Source organism: Homalodisca vitripennis, chromosome 2, assembly GCF_021130785.1.
Source record: "Homalodisca vitripennis isolate AUS2020 chromosome 2, UT_GWSS_2.1, whole genome shotgun sequence".
NCBI classification, from domain to species: domain Eukaryota; kingdom Metazoa; phylum Arthropoda; class Insecta; order Hemiptera; family Cicadellidae; genus Homalodisca; species Homalodisca vitripennis.
In genome coordinates, this window is record NC_060208.1 from 33,102,681 (window position 1) to 33,127,223 (window position 24,543).

Sequence of the window (24,543 nt, forward strand, 5' to 3'; positions counted from 1 at the left end):
GTAAAAATTTGTTAAATATATAGGGGCTTATATTTCAATGTCATTCTCTTGGGCAAGTTTTATATTTTTACTATATAACGGTAAAGTGTAGATATTAGTGACTATAACACAGAATATTATACAGTTGGAACAAGATTATGTATTTTTCACTTTGTTGTTAAACGAAGATTTAATTTTACGTGGGGGATATTCTGGAAGAAATGGTTTTCTTAATCGGATTATTGATTGAGTATAATTTAGCATCGATAAAATAGCAACATAGTCAGTTACGTTCTTGGGCTGTAGCCACTGGACTTCTAAATTGTAAATTGTAAATGGCAACGTCAACTGCAGAGCCATGCGGATGTTTTTGACTGATCAGTCATGTCTGCTCGGCAGAAAGGGAAGCCATCACTGTACCAACCTTTCCAGTTAAAGCAGACAGGGGATGACACGCCCTTATGTCCTGGCTAGCAACAGCCCTTAAAACTTAGGGAGCTCCGTCATTTCCAACAGTCATCCAATTTGCTATTCAGTAACATCTTGCAAAGATTCCGTATTTATTGACCTTAGTACTTCCAAATATATTTTATTTCAATATTAATAAACTTAAATTATAAAGGGTAATTATTTCATTTAACACAAAGTGATTTGCCTTTGTTTTAAAACTTTGATGTAGTATTTCATTTAATCTTTCTTGATTCTGACACATTTATTACTTGCATGACAAAAACGCAGATCGTACTTACTGTATGTATACAACAATTTATATAATTAAGATTAGTATAGAAGAAATTTATATTTCAACTAATTTGCAGTCATATTTTTATGATTATAATTATATAATACAGAGGTATATTGAAACCAGTTAAAATGGAGCGTATTCTAAAGCGAATCGATGTTGATTGATTGCTCAAGGCAGAAACAATCAAACTTGCCCTGCGCAGGAACTGTATTTGAACTGATATCTGCGAGGCTCGCCATAGCTAACGATCCTGTCTACTTCATTCTTGTAAAATGTAAAGGGGGATTTTTTAGAGTAAGCTTAATGGCTTCGTAAAATTGCATATAAATAATTGAATGAGTATGGATTTATATAATTTATTGGGTATTAGTTTGTGTGGTGATTTGTAAACCATATACCTTAAAGTCTGCTATATTATATTAATCACATACAATAGTATACGTTACATACTGTATTTTTATGTATACCGTTACTTATCAAAACCATTAAAAAAATAAAGTATAACATACTATTTAGTATTTTTATGGCTTATTAAAATTAAGTCTAGTTCATTGGTTGTTAATGATTCAATTATTTGTAATATATATAGTACTTTAAAGGATGATTTGCAAATTGAAAACACACACACACACATATATATATATATATAAAAGGTGTTACAAAATGGTTTCACACTTCTGTGACTAACAGTACTCATGATTTAAAAACAAAATTCATTCTCGTATAAACGTAGGTTCATATCGTTAATCAGCTAGCCACCATTTGGTATGTTTTATAAAAGAATATTACCTCCGAAACTTTTCACGCTAAATAAGCCAAATTTGTCATATTTTTTAATTGACAAAAAAAAACATTAATTGTGTAATTTTCTTTAATATTATAAAAAAGACGTGTGTTGCAAAAGTTATAAAAAATGTTATTAATACCCTTAGTGTTATATAATTGTTATAACAATCCTTTAAACAATTTTATTACAAATCAAACGATTCTTTTTTTTTAATTAAATCCGTCAATGCATAATAATAATAATAATAATGTTGTCTTTATTTCCATTAAGCGTTTCTCAGTTACATACAGGACAACTGCTTTTCAGAACGACTATCGTCACATACAACATAATATACATGAAAATGAAATACAAATAAATAAATAAAATCTATACATTAAGCATATTCTGCCTCATCTTATTCTTAAATGTAGCTATTGAACATGTTTCACGTTTGGTGGGAGGTCCTTGTACAATTTCGGGCCGAAATAAGAGAAGTTCCTCCTTCCCAACTCCAGCCTAACTTTGGGAAAGTGAAGAAGATTCCCATGGCGGGTTCTGCGCTGAGAGACCTCATCCCGAAATGAGAGCTTCTCACTAAGGTACTGAGGCTCCTGATTAACAAGAGCCTTGTGGACCATGCAGCACGTCATGACCCTGCAGACGGTCTCTACCGACATCATCCCAGCGGCATCTCTGTAAGGAGAGACATGCTCAAATCGTTTCAAATTAAAAATGAAACGGATTGCAGAGTTTTGCAACTTTTTAATGCGATACATGTCTTCTCCAGAAATACTTTTCCCGTAGGCTGGGAAACAGTAGGCGAAAACGGACAGGACTAGTGACTGCATGATACGTAGTTTCGCAGATTCAGGCAGAAGATCTCTAAATCTGTAGAGTTCCCCTCAGTCTACCGAGTGCTCGTTGTCAGGCATGCGTAACATGGTCAGAGAACGTGATGTGTGGGTCTAGCACAACGCCAAGAGTCCTCGCCCTATCAAATACAGCCAAACTCTGGCCATCAAGCCTCACCATCACTCCTCTTTCACTGAGGGACTGCACAATGTTGTGTGGCGCCGTATGCAACACAGTGCACTTGCCTATGTTTAGTTTCAGCCCATTCGCCATTGACCACCCCAATATTTTTTCAAGGTCGACATTGATCATATCAATGGCTGACACCATCTGCGATGGCTCATTCGACAAGTGCAGCTGCGAGTCGTCAGCATACAAATTAACTGTGCAATTTTTGCGCGCAGCTTGGCACATCGGCTGTGTACATTTTGAACAGAATAGGCCCTAGGCAACTACCTTGAGGAATGCCTCGATACTTCACAAGCGGGGTTGACGTTTCACTCCCTAAACGCGTCACCTGCAGCCTGGAGTCTAAGTATGACCTTATCCAATTGACTACGCTCAAGTCAAAGCCATAATAGCTCATCTTCGCTAAAAGCATCTCATGGTCCATTGGATCAAAGGTCTTAGAATAATCCAACATAACAATGGAGTTATATTTACCCATGTCTTTGGCGTCAATCATATCACTGAAAAGATTTGTCAGGGCTGTACATGTACTATGATTGCGCCTGAAGCCCGATTGCAACTTCGGTAAAATTTCCGATGTTTTCATAAAACTGTCTATTTGTCGAATGGCAATCTTTTCCAGTATCTTAGACATGGCTGGGAGTATTGAAATTGGCCTTAGCTGGTCTACCTGATTGGCAGCTTGCCCTTTCGGTATTGGCCGAACAATACTTGTATTCCATCACTGTGCAAACACGCTACCAACCAGGGAAACGTTTACCAGGTGTGTAATGGCTTTGACCGCGTAGGGGCTCACTGACTTGATCATGCCAATTGAAATTTCATCGCTGCCCACAGCTTTAGATTTTATTTCATTCATTGCCGAAATAACGTCTCTTTTACTGACAGCGTAAAATTTAAATTTATCACTGATTTATTCTCGGCCATTGGTTGTAAAAAAATTCCCATACGCTTTTATCAATCTTCGGGCCAGCTCCCATGTTTATAAATTATTCATTGATCTCATGCTCTTTAAGTTCAGGTGGAATGTTCGAACAAACTCTTGTTTCTACAATATCATTTTTCTTAAGGCATGTCCAAACCTCCTTTGGATTTTTTGGAAGAGGAAAGCTTATCAGAAAAAAAATATTTTTTTTGCCATTCTGATCATATTATTCAGTCGGTTTCTTATTCTTTGTACCTCTCCTAGTCATCTATATGCCTGTACTTCCAATATCTATTTCGCAACTTATTTTTAACCTTCGTCATCTTTCGGATGTCATCGTTTCGCCATGGGGCTTTTTTCTTGGACACTTTCTTACATACTACAGGGGAATTTTTGCCATATACTTTCCTAATAATATTTGTTATCCATGCCTCGACAATATCAACGTCTTGTTCGTTCAATATATCACCTCAGTCACAAGCCGCTATCTCGCTTACAACTTTTTCTGGGTCAAAGCTGCTAAAATCTCTATATTTAATAAATTGTTTGTTCTGTTTTGTTCTTTGTAACCCCAACAATGCAATAGGTTAACTTGTGATCTGTAATGCTTACACCCCTATGATCCTTATACTCGAGACATCCACGACGCCGTTCCTCTTGACCTCAACCAACCTGTCCACAATGATGTGGTCTAACAATGTGGCTGAGGTTGTTGTCTCTCTGGTGGGCTCATTGACAATCTGTGACGTATTGGATTCTTTCAAGAGTCGGCTGTAATATCGAGATACGTTGCTTGTTTTTGACATGAGATCAACATTCATATCTCCTAAACATATCACACCCCTCACTTCGATCGCAAGATCCACGAACAGAGAGTGAAACAAAGAAGCGAGACAGGTATGCCTAAACAATGGGCGGCCTATAAGCCACACACAGATAGCTACACCACCGCCTCCTTTCTCCCCATCGGCATCATTTGCATTGGAGTTTCGGTCACAGCGCAACATCTCATAACCATATCAGAATCATGAATAAGAATTAATAACATAAAGTTACATGAAATAAGTCATAGATAAAATAGTACGTATATAAATATAACAATAACAATTAAATAAAATCAACAATCAAATAGTCAACATAGGTTATTTCACATGTTTGTGCAATATGACAGGAATTCTTGAACAGAATATGGGCATTTTTCAAGCAAAATAGTTTTAATGTTTTTTAGAAAAATTTGTGAGCTGGTTATGTTTTTCAGGTGCCGAGGCAGCGCGTTATAGAGCCGTAGAGCTGAATAGTGCATGCCCCTTTCGAAAATTGTCAATCTATGGATCGGGTAGACCATATTACCCCTGTGGCGGGTATCGTACTGATGATTAAAAGTGTTCTCTGCAAAAAGATGTGGGTTATTTTTGAAGAAAGTCAAAACTTCAAGTATATAGATGCTTGGAAGAGTGAGGAGATTCAGTTGCTGAAAAAAAGGCTTACAGTGAGCACGATTACCTGCTGCAGACATAATGCGAACAATTCTTTTTTGGAATCTAAATACCCTTAAAATTTCACTAGAAGATCCCCAGAATCCAATAGCATATTTCAGTCTACTGTATACATAAGCATAGTAAATTTGAACGATAGTTTCTTTACCAACTGCAGGCATTAAAACTCGAAAAGCAAAGGTAAGCGAGCACGACCATTTTAAATGTACGCTTGCACACCCGGGAGTAGGAAACGTTTGGTTTTGTTAGGCATCAGCTTTTTCTATAGGTTGTATAAATGTTAAAAGATACTAAATGTTTATACATTTTGATAAAAATTTTAATGGTAAATGCATAAGTGAGCACGACCAATTTAAACATAAGCTAGCAGAAGCCATGGGAAACCAACAACTGATACCTCTAAACTGTAACATGTATAATACTTAAGACCTAGCAATATACCGCGAACTGTTTTAAGCTAGGTAGAAACATGCTTTCAGAGTTGTTGTTTTTGCTAGAGTTAAAAATTGAAAAATCTTCTCTTGCCCACTCGCAGCTCAACTTTGCGAGGTAAACTTGTTCAACATTGCGGTTTCCATCCTGAGAGATCTTGTGCCGGAACCGCAGTTTCTCGCTCAAGTACTGTAGCTCTATGTGCTTTAGAACGTTATGTATTGCTCAACAGTGTAATACCTCGCATAGTGTTTCCATTTCAAGCACAATGCCACTTTTTCCGTTTGAAGGACATGTGTTGATACATTTAAAATCAAGCAAAGCATATTGATGGTTTTTGTACCCTTAAAATTTTATTATTGTCCTCCCTCGATGTGCTTTTACCATGAGTGGAGAGAAATAATAAAAAACTTAAAGGTCTTAAGACTTCAAAGTTGTATGAACTTGTTCCTGAATCTACACTGACGTTTCAACATGCCAAAAGCTCATTGATGCCTAGCATTTTGGCCTTATTAAAAAGCATAAATACTTTCTAATAAGCTCCAGCCATACGCCACTCTCGCAAATTGTTTTAATAAATATTTTTTAATATGATAAAGAAAATATATCTTTTCTATATTTGGCTTCTATTGTAAACATAAAAGTGAATATGCGTTTCAGGTAAAAATTAATCTGTATATTTGTCTAATTAGTTCCGAATCATAAACATATTTATAGAAGTTTACATATTTAATAACACATGTCCTAGGCAGATTCCTTGAAGAGCCCTGCAACACCTGAAGTCTGACCAACCAGGTGAACTATATTGTGAACAAACACGATCTTATGCACTTGCCGAACATTTTGTTATGTAGACCTACCTACTACTACTACTTTTATGGCTTTTCCGTCAAAAGTAAAAATACATTTTCCAAATTAAAAATTAATAAATTGAGTTGAGGTCCCGCAAAAAGTTTACAAATATTAATGACGTAACCCTTTCTATAAATTATAGCATCACTAAATAAACTATTTATATAATCAGTTACGAAAAAGTATTATTGAAAGTGAAAGTGATTTTTTTATTTGTATAACACGAAAACGAATTGATGAAGGAGTATACGGCCTCAATACCCCCAAACATTACAATAGATTATTTATAGAAATCTCTGACATTAAGTCCATTAAAAGACAAATCCTACAGCCTGTATGCTGTATAGTACATAATATAAAGAGCTGTAAATAAACATTTGGTTAGAACAAACAACACAAAAGTACTCACATGGGAATAAATGTCTCTATAGATCTCTTCAGGCTCACACTGTAGAGGGTGGTACTGTGTTCTACTTAGTCCCTACATGTTAATGACCTTTGGCCTTTCTTTAAGGTTGGGTGAAAAAATACTAAGTTAAGCAAGATAAATTGGTATTTGTTTTGTTTAATAATACAATATTTAATATTACAATGTTTCCTTTCTGATATAAATAATTTAAAGTTATCTATACTATTACGTTTTTTCAATGAACATATTAACTATAAAACATACGCATATAATATAATAGCAAAATACACACATAATTTAAGTTAATTACACAAGATATGCGATAGAAAATTGTTTAATCTCTGATATCTCAGAGGAATATAATAATCAATCTAAGAAGTTTCCATCCCCACTCTATACTTTGAGTTTCTTATTTAAAGAAATTAAAATGTTAATTATCGTTAAGAGTGCTCTTTTTATAATAATATTAATTAAAGTGATTTTAGAATCATTCATCAGCATACATGCTGGATAAGAGAGGATTTTGGTCAATATGATCCCTGTCTGAGACTGTAATAATTAGAAAGTTTTAAAAGACAATTCTGAAAATACATTAATTAGTTTTAAAAGGATTCTCTCTACACAACTGTAAAAATAGGTTCTATAATTCCTTGGTTGTCTCTAAGACCATTCCTCAGCCCTCCATGGACTTATTACGATATTAAAAATGGCACTAAAACTACTGCTATTCATGTTGTTTTGTCGCAATTACAGTGTTTTGTAACTCCTGAATTTTTCCAAAATTTTTAGTAAATAATTTTGTTTATTTATCTTTATTAAAAGATTATGTGAATTAAGTATTATTCCTACAATATCTATGTTCTAACTATTTAGGTCCAAAAATGATGTTATTCATCTCACTTTATCTACATATGTTCGAACCACTTTCCGTTGTTGTCACAAAAAACGTTTGGCTCCATTTAATAACCATAAAAAAGCCACATTTTAAATACAAAAACTATTAATAGTAATTATTAGAACTTGTAATGACTGTAATGAGACTAGTCATGATGCAATTTGATTTTTTATTTTTACGAGTATAAAATATCATAAATTGTAACTAGTAAAAAAAATTTGAAATGTGCTGAAAAGTGACAATTGTATCGTATATTTTGAAATAGTTATTCCTTGGCAACCTGTTATAAAAAATTCTCCAAAATATATGTTATAGCTTTGAGGGTTAAAAGTTTTTAGTATACAAAAGAATGCTATTGCGAGTGTCATACATGGATCAAACTACTTGTAAAAAACATCTACGCGAAACCAATGATCTTATATGTGACATAAAACTGACATAACTATTGCATTTGGGGGGAGATTATTTTCACCAGACACACGCAGCTGTTTAGGTATGTTACATCCTGCTGGTTGACAAGAGTTCTATTCCGAGCCACAAAATAGACGCATACTGCGATAGACGGTCAATAGTTTATACTTTATAATCAGAGTTAGTTCAACAGCATCACTATTAACACCAAAACGTATTTAATCAGAATCCATATAGCATTTTGAGCTGTATTATCTTCTTTTACCTGATCCAAAATTGTTCGACAAATAACAAAACAGCAAGTTTTATTTGGCCTTATTCTTGTAAGATCTATACAATAATTATACATATAACAGCAATTAAAGAATTATTTTTATTCTAAACTTGTTACAAAAATGTTTGTTTTTATAGGTTTTTAAATATTTTCAAAATAATTCCAATGATATGGTCACTCAAAACCGAAAATTGTATGTATTTCTTAAATATGAAGTGTTCTCGGACTAAACATAACAAATTTGTCATATACAAATTTCAATATATGGCAAGGTTGTAAGACAGTCTCAATTCACATAAAATATTTAAGGTAAAAAAACCTTGCTGTGACCACCATCAATACAACTATTTATAACGTATGGCCTTGACAAACATTGTAGGGTTGCTCGTATTTCATGTTTCATGAAGAAGACTTTCATACCCATTATATTAAGGTTGCTTTATTTAGGTATGCTTTTCATAAAATATTTCACAATTGACTAATAAATCACTAAATTATTATGAAACTATTTAAGTAACACTTGATGGTACTTATTAATAATTATAGAGAAGTTAATAATTGGATAGCTATGTATAAATGAACATCAAAACACGACCCTTTAATGCAATATTATATAAAACAGCTATCACATTAAAACTATTGAGATTCAATCATAAACTCGCTAATCAAAATTAATCCATCCATTTATCACTGTTGTGTTATTTGTTCGATACACCACATAACATTGATAATTAGCCCAAATACTGCAGTTTTATTCTGTTTTCCTCGCATTTAATTATCGCTCATAACATTTTTTTCTCTGACAATCAAACTAATATTGTTTGCTACCAAACTTAAATTTGTTCAAATGTTAAATTATACTTGTATATGGTGGTTAAAATTTTAAGTATAGGTATTAGATTTTTTTTACTATCAATATTTTAAAACAGCCTTATACGTGGATTTCTGTTATGTAAAATAGTAGTAATGTAACAGTGACGAGATATATAATCAATATTTGTATAATTATTAAATTAAATTGAATTTAAATTATGCAAATGTATCTGTATAAAATGTACTTAAAGCTCTACGTGATTTTAAGAATTAATGGATAAAGTAAAACTAAAATAATAATATTCTGATTCTCGATAGATTTTTGTATATAACTGATTAATAGTTATAATGACAACTTTGTATACTGACTATTTCGTATTTAATATTTACAAATATATATATATATATATATATATATATATATATATATATATATATATATATTTGTAAATATTAATATTATATATGTATTTTTAATAAAAATACTTTAAAAAAGTGTTAAGGATAGCAAACACGTTTATTTTGTTCTCAATCAGTGAGGTTAGTGTTCAAATACAAAATATCAGAAATATTTTCAAAATTAAATTGTTTAGAAGATTTTTGAAGGAAGCATTTATTATACTTCACTTTTATTCAGTTATTTGTAACATGATCAAAGAAACACGTTATTAAACAATCTTTAGCTCATAATATTATCCGTGAAAAATATATTAAAAACCACATTTAATGTGCTTTTGAATAAATCCATACAAACTAATAATATTCCTAAAATGATTAATATTGATTGCGTAGAATACAATTTATGGTAATTTTCATAACTGGAAGATAAGGTATTTGCACGAATATAGGTAAAATATTGTTATTAGTACACAGCTGGTTTTTGTATAGTTTGTCTTCCTCCAGACGTCACATTGCTAATCCAATGAACTATAAATAACACGTATCAGCCAATTTTGTGTACAAAGGAGATTTAGGTGTTGTTTTACAGACGTCACTGGCTTTACCTGTCTGCGTGGAATTACTTTTTCTGGAAAACAATATATACGACAAAGCTATATATCTTTATCACTGTTATCTGATTTTATCTTCAACATAATTTATGAAGTACGCTGATCAATGTGTAACATTTTGTACAAAATGTAAATAACATATAAGTTATATTTACGTCAGAGCCATTAAGTAACTCTTGTTTTAAATATAAATAAATGTAGAAAATGCATACCATTTCCAATTTATTTATTTTTCGGGTGAGGCCTTTCGAACCGAAGGTTCCAAGTTTTTCCAATTGCTCCAAGAGTCTTCAACAAACTCTTCTTTTCAAAAGTTAATAATTAAACTAAATCCAATTATAAATTATAATGTTAATGTAGTGTACGCAGTAAGCTACTGATATTTATATATATTACATAACTTACACATAAACGTAAAATTAATAAAAATGCAAAAAAAATATTTATAATCATAAAAAGGATTTTTATTCAATTTGCTAGAAAGCGAAAGTGATATGAATGAAAAAAGCAACTTCAAAATACGTAATTGCTGCATTCAATATTATTATCGTTATTACATCTTACAATATATATATATATATATATATATATATATATATATATATTATAGGCAAAATCCCTGTAAACTCACTAATCACTATTTCTTATACTTTCCGATTTCATAGAAGGTTTAAACTTGGCACGTGTATGCCTCATGATTTGCATAGAAAAACTGATTTATTTAGATGAAAAACAAACGTCAGCAAGGGTGGAAATAAAGGTTCATAATGCAATTAATTATATTTCTTTTCACCTTTCTACGTCCTAGAAACATAAAACGCGATACGAACGTGTCTTTTAATATTCCTAAAGATCACGTATAGGGGTACAACATCAGCAAAGGTGGAAAAAAATGTTGATTGTTAAATTAATTGTATTAGTTTTAACCTTTCTACGTCCTAGAAAGATAAAACTCGATACGAACGTGTCTTGTAATATTCCTAAAGATCACGTATAGGCTGATGGTAAACATCAGCAAGGGTGGAAATAAAGTTTCATTGTTAAATTAATTGTATTAGTTTTAACCTTTCTACGTCCTAGAAAGATAAAACTCGATACGAACGGGTCTTGTAATATTCCTGAAGATCACGTATAGGCTGATGGTAAACATCAGCAAGGGTGGAAATAAAGTTTCATTGTTAAATTAATTGTATTAGTTTTAACCTTTCTACGTCCTAGAAAGATAAAACGCGATACGAACGTGTCGTTTAATATTCCTAAAGATCACGTATAGGGGTAAACATCAGCAAAGGTGGAAATAAATGTAGTGTCAGCTGGTCAGCTGATTTAAAAATATAATTTATTTTAGTATTGTAAAAGATATAGTCCACCTGTTTTGGTTTTGGTCATTATTATAAAGTGAGTTACCATCTTCTCTCTGTAAATATAATACTATTATTTTGACTAATTACATATCTTTAATTTCTTAATTAGGGAATTATTTAGTAACATATCATTCCCTATATTGGTGACCCCGAAAATAAGGACAAATTATTCAAGACCCGCTTTTATTCACATTCAATGGAAGATTTGCAAAGGCAAAACGACATTTTGCGGACTCAAGTTGAAGATCTGCAACGTCATCTTCAAGGTCAGCAAGAAAACAATGCTGAAGAGATTCACCATCCTGATAACCAGGACAATGAACATGCGGAACCTGATATACAAACTGCAGACTCTCCCCAACGTGTCGTCAATCGGGTAAGTGTCAAACTTCCACCCTTTTGGCCCAAAGATGTGGAACTATGGTTTGCACAAGTCGAAGCTCAGTTTACCATCGCCCATGTTACACAGGAGAATACAAGATTTGCATACGCTGTAAGTCAGCTAGAAGGTCTCTACGCTCATGAGGTAAGGGATATAATTAAAGCTCCTCCTGTAGCCAACCCTTACACGCATCTCAAAACCGAACTTATCCAAAGGCTCTCTCTCAGTACCAACCAACGACTAAAACAAATTCTGACGGAGGAAGAAATGGGATGTCGTAAACCATCTCAATTCCTTCGTCATCTACTATCACTTTCCGGCAACACTCCAGTACACGAGGATCTTATTCGTCAACTATGGATCACTCGCCTACCATGCCAAGTCCAAGCAATACTGCAGGCACAACCTCAAGAACAGTCACTAGGGCAACTAGCTCATGTTGCTGACAAGATATTTGAGGTAAGCCCATCAATCCCTTTGAGTACAGTTTAAAGCACCGCAACTCCGAATGTAAGTGTATTTACTTTGCCATCTACAGTGTGTTCTCTCAACCGTAAAACTGTAAATATTGACTCAGAACTCACCTTGGTCATAAAGGAATTGACGGATAGGATTTCTCAGATCGAGACAGCACTCTCAGCTTATCATCCTAGATCTCGCTCAGACTTACACGGCCAGGATGGTTCTAAATCATTATCTAGCTCCTCCGATATATGTTGGTATCATTTTAAATATGGTAAAAAAGCTAATAAATGTATCAAGCCCTGTAAATTTTCTTTAAACTCCAACAGCAGTCAATAATGGCGTCTACTGGCTGCTCAACTGGAGGACGACGCCTTCTCATCAGTGACCGGGTTACTGGTACTAAATTTCTCATAGACACTGGTTCTGATCTCTGCTGCTACCCACGTCACCTACTACAAAACAGACCACAACGCGTGGACTACGACTTGGTTGCAGCGAACTCATCACAAATTCACACCTATGGTTTTAGAAATTTTGGTCTAAATCTAGGTTTGCGACGCATCTTTGCATGGAAATTCATTATCGCTGATGTCACCATGCCCATCATTGGATCTGATTTTCTTGCTCACTACGGAATTCTTCCTGACTGTCGCAATCAACGCTTGATTGACTCAACAACTAATTTAACAGTAAGATGTCAAACTTCTGATGCCCTGTTCCTAGTGTGAAGACCCTCACCGAGTTCTCTCTATTCCACGCTGTGCTTGCTGAGTTTCCTACCCTCACTCGTCCGGCTGGAACACCTCGTGAGGTGAAGCATAATACATTACACTTCATCAAGACGACGCCTGGCCCTCCAATCTCTTGCCGACCTCGCCGTCTTGCACCCGATCGCCTTAAAATCGCCAAAGCCGAATTCGATAGTATGGTCCAAGAAGGGACTACCCGACGCTCTGATGGACCTTGGTCGTCTCCTCTGCACTTAGTTCCTAAGAAGACTGATGGTTGGCGACCGTGTAGTGACTACCGTGCTCTAAACGCTAGAACCATTCATGACAGCTATCCGGTACGTCACATTCATGACTTCAATCATCAAATTCGTGGGTGCACAACATTTTCGGTCATTGATCTAGTAGAAGCTTACACCCAAATACCAGTAAACCCTGCCAACATCCCTAAGACGGCCATAACCACACCTTTCGGTTTGTTCGAATTTCCCTTCATGGGGTTTGGACTCAGAAATGCTGGACAGACATTTCAGAGATTTATCGACGAAGTGGTTTCAGGACTTGATTTTTGATTCCCATACATTGATGACATACTTATTTTCTCACAAACATACGAACAACATCAAGATCACCTCCGTATCCTTTTTCAAAGACTCACAGACTATGGAATCCTTGTCAACGCTAACAAATGTGTCCTTGGATTTCCAATAGTTACCTTTCTAGGCTACGAAGTATCTGCCAGTGGTACTAGACCTCTTCCCGATCGTATCACCGCTCTTCAGAACTTCGCTCGCCCGGAAACTGCCAAGGGACTACGTCTTTTTCTGGGCATGATTAATTTTTATAGAAGATTCATTCCTTCTGCATCTCAACACCAAGCACCACTTCACTCTGCTCTTGCAGGCCTCAAAGGAAATCAGAAGATAACCTGGACCACCGAGTTAGAACAGGCCTTCATCAATTGCAAGGAGAATCTCTCTCAAGCAACTCTGCTCAATCACCCTGACCCAAACGCTCCACTCGGACTTTTCACTGACGCCAGCACCTCATCTGTTGGGGCATGCCTTCAACAACTTGTCAAGAATGAATGGCAACCACTTGCTTTCTTTTCTCAAAAACTTACTGCAAGACAAATAGAGTGGCCCGCCTACTACCGTGAATTCTATGCCGTCTACTCATCAGTACATCATTTTAGACACATTTTAGAAGCTCAACGTTGTACTATATTCACTGATCATAAACCATTGACATTTGCTTTCCAACAGAGAAAGGATAAACTTCCTCCTGTTCAAGTCAATCAACTATCATTTATTGCCCAATTCACTACTGACATTCAGCATATATCTGGATCTGCAAACATCGTTGCCGATACTTTCTCACGTGTCGATGCCATTTCAAGAAATCACAACTGTCGACCACTGTACTCTTTCACAGGCTCAACGAGAGGACACTGAACTTCAAGATCTTTTGAACCGTGACACAGCATTGAAGCTCAAGAGAATCATAGTCCCTGGTTCAAACGTTGCCCTCTTCTGTGACACTTCTAATCCTTCACTCCGACCATTTGTACCTGCTCCTCTCAGACGACTGGTTTTTGACTCTCTACACAACTTAAGTCATCCCGGCATCAAAGCTTCAGCTCGCCTCATATCTCAAGGTTTTGTTTGGCCTAATATTCAGCGAGATTGCCGCACTTGGGCCCAAACTTGTCAGCTCTGCCAACGTGCCAAAGTTTCACGCCACGTTCACAGTCCACTTGGAACAGTCAATCCACCATCTGCTCGTTTTCGTCACATTCATGTAGACATAATTGGACCACTCCCACCAGCTGGCCCGTACCGATACTGTTTGACCGTTATTGACAGGTTTACCAGATGGCCAGAAGTTCACTCACTTCAGCAAATCACTGCTGAGGAAGTCGCCGAAGCTTTGGTGAACTGTTGGATATCCCGTTTTAGATGCCCAGAACGTATCACAACGGATCAAGGTCGTCAATTCGAATCTGGACTTTTCAAACGTCTCACCTCTACATTTGGGATTGAACGTCTACGGACCACCAGTTATCACCCACAACCCAATGGTATGGTCGAACGTTTTCACCGTCATCTAAAAGCGGCCATCATCTGTCACCCGGAATCAAGCTGGCTCCAAGCCCTCCCTCTAGTTCTGCTTGGTATCCGAAACGTATACAGAGAAGATTTAACAACGTCCTCTGCTGAACTAGTATACGGAGAACCCTTACGTCTACCTGGATCACTCCTTGCCAGCCCTCGGGGTTGGGACGCAGTGAAGACATCTCTGACCTTGTTGTCAGGCTGCAACGTCAAACATCTCGCCTTCAACCTGTCTCTGGCTCAGCTCACAGCAAACCTCAGACATTTGTCTTCCAAGAATTATCAACATGCACTCATGTTTTCTTACGTGACGATACTGTGCGTCGAGCCCTGCAACCTCCCTTCAGCGGACCTCACAAAGTGCTCAGCCGTGACGACAAAACTATGACCATCCGGATTGCAGATAGAAGCTCTAAAGTAAGCATTGACAGAGTGAAGCCTGCTTACATCCTACCTGACCCTTCCCCACAGCCTCAACCAAGAAGCGCCCACACACCGGCACCCAGTATCGGTACACCTGCTGCAGACCCGGACAACGCAACACCAGAGTACGCTACCAGATTTGGTCGCAATGTGCGTTTACGGCTTGCTCCCTGACTTCCAGTCTCCCTAGGGGGCTCATGTAGTGTCAGCTGGTCAGCTGATTTAAAAATATAATTTATTTTTGTATTGTAAAAGATATAGACCACCTGTTTTGTTTTGGTCATTATTATAAAGTGAGTTATCATCCTCTCTCTGTAAATATAATACTATTATTTTGACTAATTACATATCTTTAATTTCTTAATTAGGGAATTATTTAGTAACATATCATTCCCTATATAAAGGTTGATTGTTAAAATTAATTATATTTGTTTTAACCTTTCTACGTCCAAGAAATATAAAACTCGATACGAACGGGTCTTGTAATATTCCTGAAGATCACGTATAGGCTGATGGTAAACATCAGCAAGGGTGGAAATAAAGGTTCGTTGTTAAATTAAATATATTTGTTTTAACCTTTCTACGTCCTAGAAAGATAAAACGCGATACGAACGTGTCTTTTAATATTCCTAAAGATCACGTATAGGGTTAAACATCAGCAAAAGTGGAAATAAAGGTTGATTGTAAAATTAATTATATTTGTTTTTACCTTTCTACTTTCTAGAAAGATAAATCTCGATAGGAACGTGTCTTGTAGTATTATTGAAGATCACGTATTAGGGTAGAAATAGGATTTTAAGTCATAGAAAAAATTTTAATTTCATGTTTGCAATGTCCTGGAAAGAAGAAGTTTACCACAAATATTCCTCACGACGAAACAACTAAAAGTAATTTGTTTGTTTTAAACAACCCATAGCAGGGTAAAAAGGACCCCAATTCCATTAGAAATATATTTTAGTTTTTCAACTTCCCCATGGTCTAGAATTTAAATACAAATGGCTTAACGTTTTAACCCCTTAACTGCTGTAGACTTGTTAACACGTGCAGTAGTTCAGAGCCATTACCGCGGCAGAGTCGCGGCACAGCCAGCGCGGAGCATTCAAGGTTGGATAGTCGACGTTGTGCCGGCACGCTGTTTTAACAACTGCTTAGGCTCTTAAGATCAAAGTTACAGGTTATATTATATTGTTGTAAGATTCCGTATTTTATGAACAATAACAAGTGTACATGTACATTAGTTGCTGATAAAATACCGGTACAGTAAACAATAACAAACTGTAAAGAATATTTACCAAATGCATATCCTGATACTGTTTAAGTGGAATAAAGTTGTATTGTTCATTTGTATACTAGATTATTGTTTATTTACACTATGTACAGTCACTATTTTTCGTTACTTTTTTAATAGTTTTTGAGTTTGTGGTACTCGCCAAAGCACGGTGCTGCGCACAAACGCAACTCCGCACTCCTCGAACATGTATCTTGTTTTCCGTCGTTTATTTTCCCGCCTCTGAGTAAACTTGCAAACAATGCAGGGCCTGCATGGTCCCACCTTCTTTTCGGTTGCAGTTATGTATGTTGGGAAATGCCTCATTGTTAATCTCATAGGTGTATCACCAGATGGACGGCCACCTTTCTTAATGATTTCTAACATGATTCTGGGTAGGAGTTGGAATCTACAATGCCAACAGAAGTGTCATCAAACAAAAAGTTTTCCGGGGCAAATTCAGGAGAATTCTTCCATTCATGAGAATACTTTGTAGGGGCTGAATCTTTTCTTTTTACACTTCCCTTTTTCTTTTTTGGCTTAAAAGTTTTTTTTAGTTTTTACTTTCCATTTTTTTGTCCCTAATACTACCTGATTTGACGTGCTAGGCCCTAAAAAAAATCAAATTCACTATTTCCAAAAAGGTTTTCTTCTGTATCAGAAATATTACCTTCTTCTGCTACATAAGTAGGATCGGCGTCTGAGTCGTCTGCCGGTTCCCCAAACCAACCTTCATCTTCCGACAACCAGGCGTTTTCATTGTCTAATTCTGAACTGGGTTCTTCAAGGAATTGTCTTATTTCACTTTCGTTATTGCGACTATCACCCATAATTATCTCACACTTAAATAAACAAAATGTTACACAACCCAACACTCACTACGTTTATAAAGTGTGGTTAGACTCAAACTAATATTTTGTTGATGTGAACACGTGCTACCGACGTAGTACCAAAACATATAAACCACGCAGAGACACTTGTCAAGGGGAGCTACAATCAATGTAGTACTGAAAATAGCTGCCAGAGTGCAGTCAATGCTCCGTAGGCAGGCAAAAATAAACAACAACCAGCCGTCTTTCAGAAACGTTTTAACACGAGAGTAGCAGTGAGGGCACGACGCATCGAAACGTGTAAACACGTGAGTAGCGCTGTAGGTGCCCGGCTCGTGTTATTGGTCAGCAGTTAAGGGGTTAATACACTAAGGAAACATTTTTCATGAACATAAACGACCAATAGAACAGAAACGATAGTGGTCCACCCTCTAGAAAAAACGATATTTTTCGTACATTCCATATGTCCTAAAAATGGAAAATTTGATACGCATGTGTATATGAAGTCAACAGACTCTGGTTCTACTAAAAATACCTTAGACTGGAAGTAGATAATGGCGACCGGAAATTTGGTGCTTTTCAATCGAAGACTTAACTGTCACATGTGTGTAAATATTTTCTTGATTGGGGTAACAGTGCGAACATTGGTACGCCACTAGAATCACTTTACACTAGAAGTCAATTTCAATGACCGGAAATGGAAGGCTTATGATCAAAGTTAACTTTTTATATCAATTCTTTATACATTATAAATATTCTAAATAAAGCAAGCGATTGTACATTATCAGATATATCTCAAACCGGACATTGATTGCAATGTCTAACGTATTCTTTTTTGTCTATTTATGTAAATACTTTCTTCATATGTACTACCTTTCAATAGAAGTAGATTAACATAGCCTCAAGTAGGCCCACTTTGATTGAAATTGACTTTATATTTATATTTTCTTGATCGCGGCAGTATAACAAACTCTATTTGACTTGTAAAATATAGTTTATTCGAACCGAAAATGCTTCTTCACGTTCTAGTAAAAGCCAGTGCCCATTTTGTTTAACTTTTGGACCTCTCAACAATGTAAAATAAAATAATATATACCTAAGACTTGTCTTTTTTCTATTCTAAATTACTATAGATCTATAATCATACATCATGTAATTGAATTGTTTAGAGATTAGAGATTTAAAGGTTATTTATAATTAAAATTTGAAACTAATTGCCCTTTAAACGTATATTTATGGAGAAAAATACTTTTTTTTCTCCGTCCTATATTTCATACAGAGCCATACTAAATTTCATCTCTATATTACAAAGAAAATCCACAAATTAAGAGGTTAAAGTGGGAACATATAAAATCTTGGTATAAGTTGTGTTAGTAATCTACAATATGACATTTTAATTCGTCATTATCTTGTAAAAAAACATAAAATGACTAATAAATAGTATAAGAACCCCTTGTAAATGACGGTATCCTTTTTAAATATTTAGAAACATTTAAGTAATACTTTTTCTTGTTATTTTCACTAATATGTTGAATATAAAATACTTTTATTATATTATAACAACCATTTTATATCTATTTTACTCTTCTGCGCTCCATTGACTACATAAAAACTCTTTATTTCACCTAATAAAGAATAGAGATTGTTATTTCACTTCGACCAATACTTGAACAACTATATCGGATTTCCCCACACAATAAAATCCAGTCCTGATAATACCTCTATTCTACATGAGGCATTGTTTGGCGAATCACTGATCATTTTTATTATATCTCATCATTAGGGCGGGCGTTCATAGCAATACGCGATACATAATATTCTAAATTAATTAAAACTATATTTAAACACTAACTAAGTGTTTCTTTTTACTTTGATTAAAAATACAAAAATTAAAAGTCAAAAAAGTCAATTTATGTAATTTTAAATAAAAAAAAAAATTATTTCGAACTTAAAATTTGTATTAAAATCATCACATATTCTTCAAACTACAAAAATTTCATTGTTTTACATTGATGATATATTTTAGTATGATGATTTCTTAAGCTTTGAAAAAACATTAATGGTGAATATAAAACTTGTATCCTGTAGTAATGTGACAAACAGAATTTAACAAACACCTTTCATTAAATGTAAAAATGAGATTGAAATAGAATAATATATCATAAAATTATCTTCAAGTAAATTACCATATCCCATTTTAGTGTAATTTAAACCTAATCCATCCATGCCAAGCAGTATTGAAAAGAATTTAAATTAAAGTGAAAGGCAAAATATTGTAAAATCTTTAGATTGAATTCATTTAATTTTGCACTATGATATAAGTTATAGAACCTACACAATGTTTGTATAAAAGTAAGCTCAAGTAGAATACCAAACCACGTTGTTATTTTTATTTCGTAATGGGTTCAAAGGAGATATCTCAGGATTAGACGAAGTAATTTTCGGTTGTTAACAACTACGATGAGGAAGTCTGACCTTCCGGCAGGAGCAAGGTTCATGTTTTTATGATTGTAAAGGATTTATATCAGATACAATCTGTCATCTGTCTTACAACTAACTAACTAGCTTATGACTCGTTGCAATACACAATTTTGAATTAGATACGTTGTGTTTATTTCATGTAAATTTATATTTTGAAAACCCATATACAAATGATTCATCAATCATGATGAGCAAGAAAATACTGTATATGCATTTTTAACTAAAATGGTTTTATTGTATGTTTGAATTACAAACAATTTTGCATGAGAATGAATTGAAGAACCAAACATTTTAAGATATTTTCACATAAAAATACCATCTTTTTAATTACATGCTGGTATAGTCAAAGTTTGTGGAATTCTTAATTTATTTTGTTAGTTAATTGTATTGTAGTATTTTCAAATGAAATTTGTGTTTCCTTTCAGTATGTCAATATTCAGAAGTAGAATTATACTGTATTTACTGAAATTAACAATGAGTTTGGCTATAATATTAATATTATAGGTATTTTTATTATTTTGAGAAAGAAAATACGAAAACAAATATTGTATTAGTAATAATACTTAACTAATTAGCTCTCAATAGTATTAGCTATACTATATCGTTTTAATTACAAAATTAGATCTATTCTAGTAGTACTTAAAATTAAAGTATGCTTTGTAAAAAGACCCCAACAATTCCATAAATACACTACATGGGCATTAGAGTACAATAGGCTAAACCTCATGAAAGTTATCACAGATAACTGGCGAGCTGTTTGACAACAAAAGGTTTCTTCACAATGGTGTCTAAGGATTACAAAATGTGTGGCCCATTCTATGTGAGTTATGTTTTTGTCAGCCTTCATATTACTATTATTAAGAGAGACGAATGAGGCAATGAAAACTTAGTGTTTATTGTCTACCTCACAATGTTTTACTAATTACAATATAGTTGTTAATACATTAATCGGTTCATACTGATTACAAAGAAAGCTTAATTACATTAAGTATTTAAGTAACATACTTAGATTACAAGAGTATTGACGATTTTAGTACCACAACATTGTGTATCACTATAGCGAGAAGTTATGGAGCATCCTGGAGAGGTAAATAAGAATTTCCAAATAGTTTTGTATCCTTTTTCTTTAAAAATGTTTCGTGTAATAGGTTTAAATGCTACTGGTATAGCCAGAACCTCCCTTAAGGGGAGATGTAGGTACGCCTATATTGTAAAAAAAATCAATATTTTTTTTATATTTTTATCTTAAAGTATAGATTTTTCTGAGTTCAGTGATATATAATACATATATATTTGGGTTATATTTATATGCTAAAAAAAAAATTATAAACATGCTAGTCGGGCGCACGGATCCGTGGTCAGACGTATCGAAGACGTTCTGAACGATAGGATATTGTTTTGAGCATTTTAATATACATAACTTGCACTTTTTAATATTACTCTTTTTCTTTTTACTCTTTGGTTTAGTTTACTTCTTATATTTGTTGGCTTTGGGTAGCTTGTTAGTTGTTTGTAACCTTTAGTGTGTTTTGTCAGCTGGTATTTGTTTTGTTTAGTGTTTGTTTACATTTGAAATAGATCTCAGTTATTGATACCATTTGTGTTTTAGAATAACAAATATGCCTCGATCAACTAAGATAGCAAAGAATAAAAAATTATGGTTGCCTGTAAAGTCTGTTTTACGGGCGAAGAGTTTACGTGACAACGTCTTTTTCTCGTAGAATATTTATTGATATGAATATTATTAAATTGCACAATAGGAACAAGGAATTGAATGAAAATAAGAATTGCACAAATTTTAACTATAGAAATATATTTTGTTTACTAAAACATTGTACATAATTTGAAATTAATTAAAATTTGTTATTGTAAATGGTAAAGTTGAATAAAACATTTACTAAAATTGGAATTTGAAATTCTTGCTAAACACAGTTAAATTCTAACTCCGCGCGTGGTGATTGGTCGGTTTAGTTCGTTTGTTTGGTCGCACTGTTATGACAGGTTAGAGGTTATAATTTGTTATTTTAAATGTTTGACTAGCAATACGCGCTGTTTCTTCTCAATCGACTGAATTACGAGTGATTGCAGAGTGATTTAAACTAATAATTTACTTAACACTATCAACATTTGTCAATAGTATGACATAACCTATAAACTCAGTTTCTCAACTTTTGTGTCAATCTAACAATTAATCAATCAATCATAGTTTACGATAATGAAATATCAGTGTACAATTATTTACCTTTATTGTTGTAGTTGTTGTAAATGACGAATCTAAGCACTCCACATTTTCACGAATAAACATAGTTATCTGCTTTATCCCGTGCGGCGGACCCCCAGTTATCTGCTTTATCCCGTGCGGATCCCGTGCGGCGGACCCACTGGACGGGCATCGTAACGTTACCGGGCGTTACACTTTTTCATGAGTGACTCCGAGCCGCAACCTAATTTAAGACGTTGTCACGTCAAAAAAACATTTCTATTGTATTGTATCTTTTATTATTCACACCGAAATTTTAAGATCTATTATGTTTTAGCTAGATTTGTATACGTTTTTTTTTAATTATTTAAATCTAATGTAAAATATCATAATATATATTAATCTTCTTCTAGCTTAATATTAATCGTTGTAATAGGGGTTTTATTAAAACTTAACATTTAATCATATCAAACATTACAAATAATAAAGCTAATACTTCCTGACTTTTTCTTGACTGTTGATGAAAAGAACTATCAGCATTAACTGGATAACTTAATATATAAAACGAAAAATAAACTTTTTACAGCTATTAAGTAGTCATGATGACATTAGGCAGGCACCTTTTATTTTTTGCACGAATAAGAACACTCTAGTCATTAGGGCTTATCATCATGGAACATTACCCTCTAAAAGGGATTTTTGTACTCATTACTTTCTTCTTATTACTTAAAAGCCGCTTTAATCCAGAACTTTGATACTTTGTAACTCTTATACATATACAAGTTGAAATATGTTATTTTAGAAAGTTTGTTAAAAGGGAAGAGTAAAGTGGTGTAGTTATTTAATCTGAAATTTTGTTTTACTTCCTAATACCGATACTTCTATAATTTCTAATCCTGTTACCTTTTTCAGGAATTCTAAAAATAGCCACTGAAAAACTGTTATGATTCACCATCAGAAACAGTTATTCGTATGAAGGAGGAAGAGTGTAATTTCCTCTGCCATTATTTAAAGTAATATTCATAAATACTGTTATAAAAATTGTGCAGTTTTATTAAATCAAAATTATCAAAGTTCTAAATGCCTGCAGTCATCGCTAAGAAGCCGTAATTTGCATAGCTTTCTACAATCTCTAATATCATTTAAAGAGCATGACTGAATTTTTAATTAAGGATCTGTAAGGAAACGCTCTTTGTTATATAATCAAGCAAATTCCTTCAAGAAGTTACCTGCAACTATTTTATTATTTTACTTGTAATCGGTCGGGAATTATCAAACGCGCGCAGGACTTTTTTACACCCTGTATATTATAATAATGTATATTTGATTAATCAGGGCAACAATGCAAAGGATGATTTACCATTGGAATTAATACCGATTACCGGAAGTATCAATGTTTGACTAAATTTATACTTTTCATTCCTACTTTATTGACTGGCAAAATCTACTGCAGCACAAGAAACAAATTAGATTAGAAGGAGATTATTTTAAGTATAAGTATACGCTTTCTGACCGAAGAACAGATTTTAGACCCAAGTGTATATTTTGTTGGTCGGGGCAACAGTGGAATCGCTACTACGGAACCGAAAATACCTTATACTGGAAGTAGGTTATAATGACAACAGGTAAAATCCTTTTGACTATAATAGATTTTTCAGACCATCTCATATAATTTCATATTGCGGGGTGACACTTTAAACGTTACTAGGACACCCGGAATAGCTTAGAACGAAATAAGAGTAAGAGAGCTGATAGCAGACACTTTTGAGTAAAGTAGTCTCCTCAGATTGATTAAGTATATATTTTAAATTCTGGAAACAAGGCAACCTTAAATATGGAGTTAGTGTAACTCCATAACCGATCCAAACAAGAAATGCTTCTTTAGTCGCTAACGTAAACTATAAACCTGAAATACTTTAGAATTAAAAGTGTTACTTTACACTCTAATACCATGAAAGTGTACGTACGGTAAATTTATAAAAACAATAATTTCATAAAGCATTCAGCATTGAGTGTTAAGCATAAAGCATTAAGGAATTGAATAAACTATTTTCCAATAAACCCTGTATATATGAGAATTTTAAATAAAAAATATAATGCTGATTAATTTTACTAATTATTATACTTAATCTATCCAAAATAATTTCCAGTTTCTTTTTACTATCAGTTCCATTTATTTCATCTATTAGTCTAAAAATATACTGCTATTAAAGTTTTTTAACTCAAAGACAGATGCAC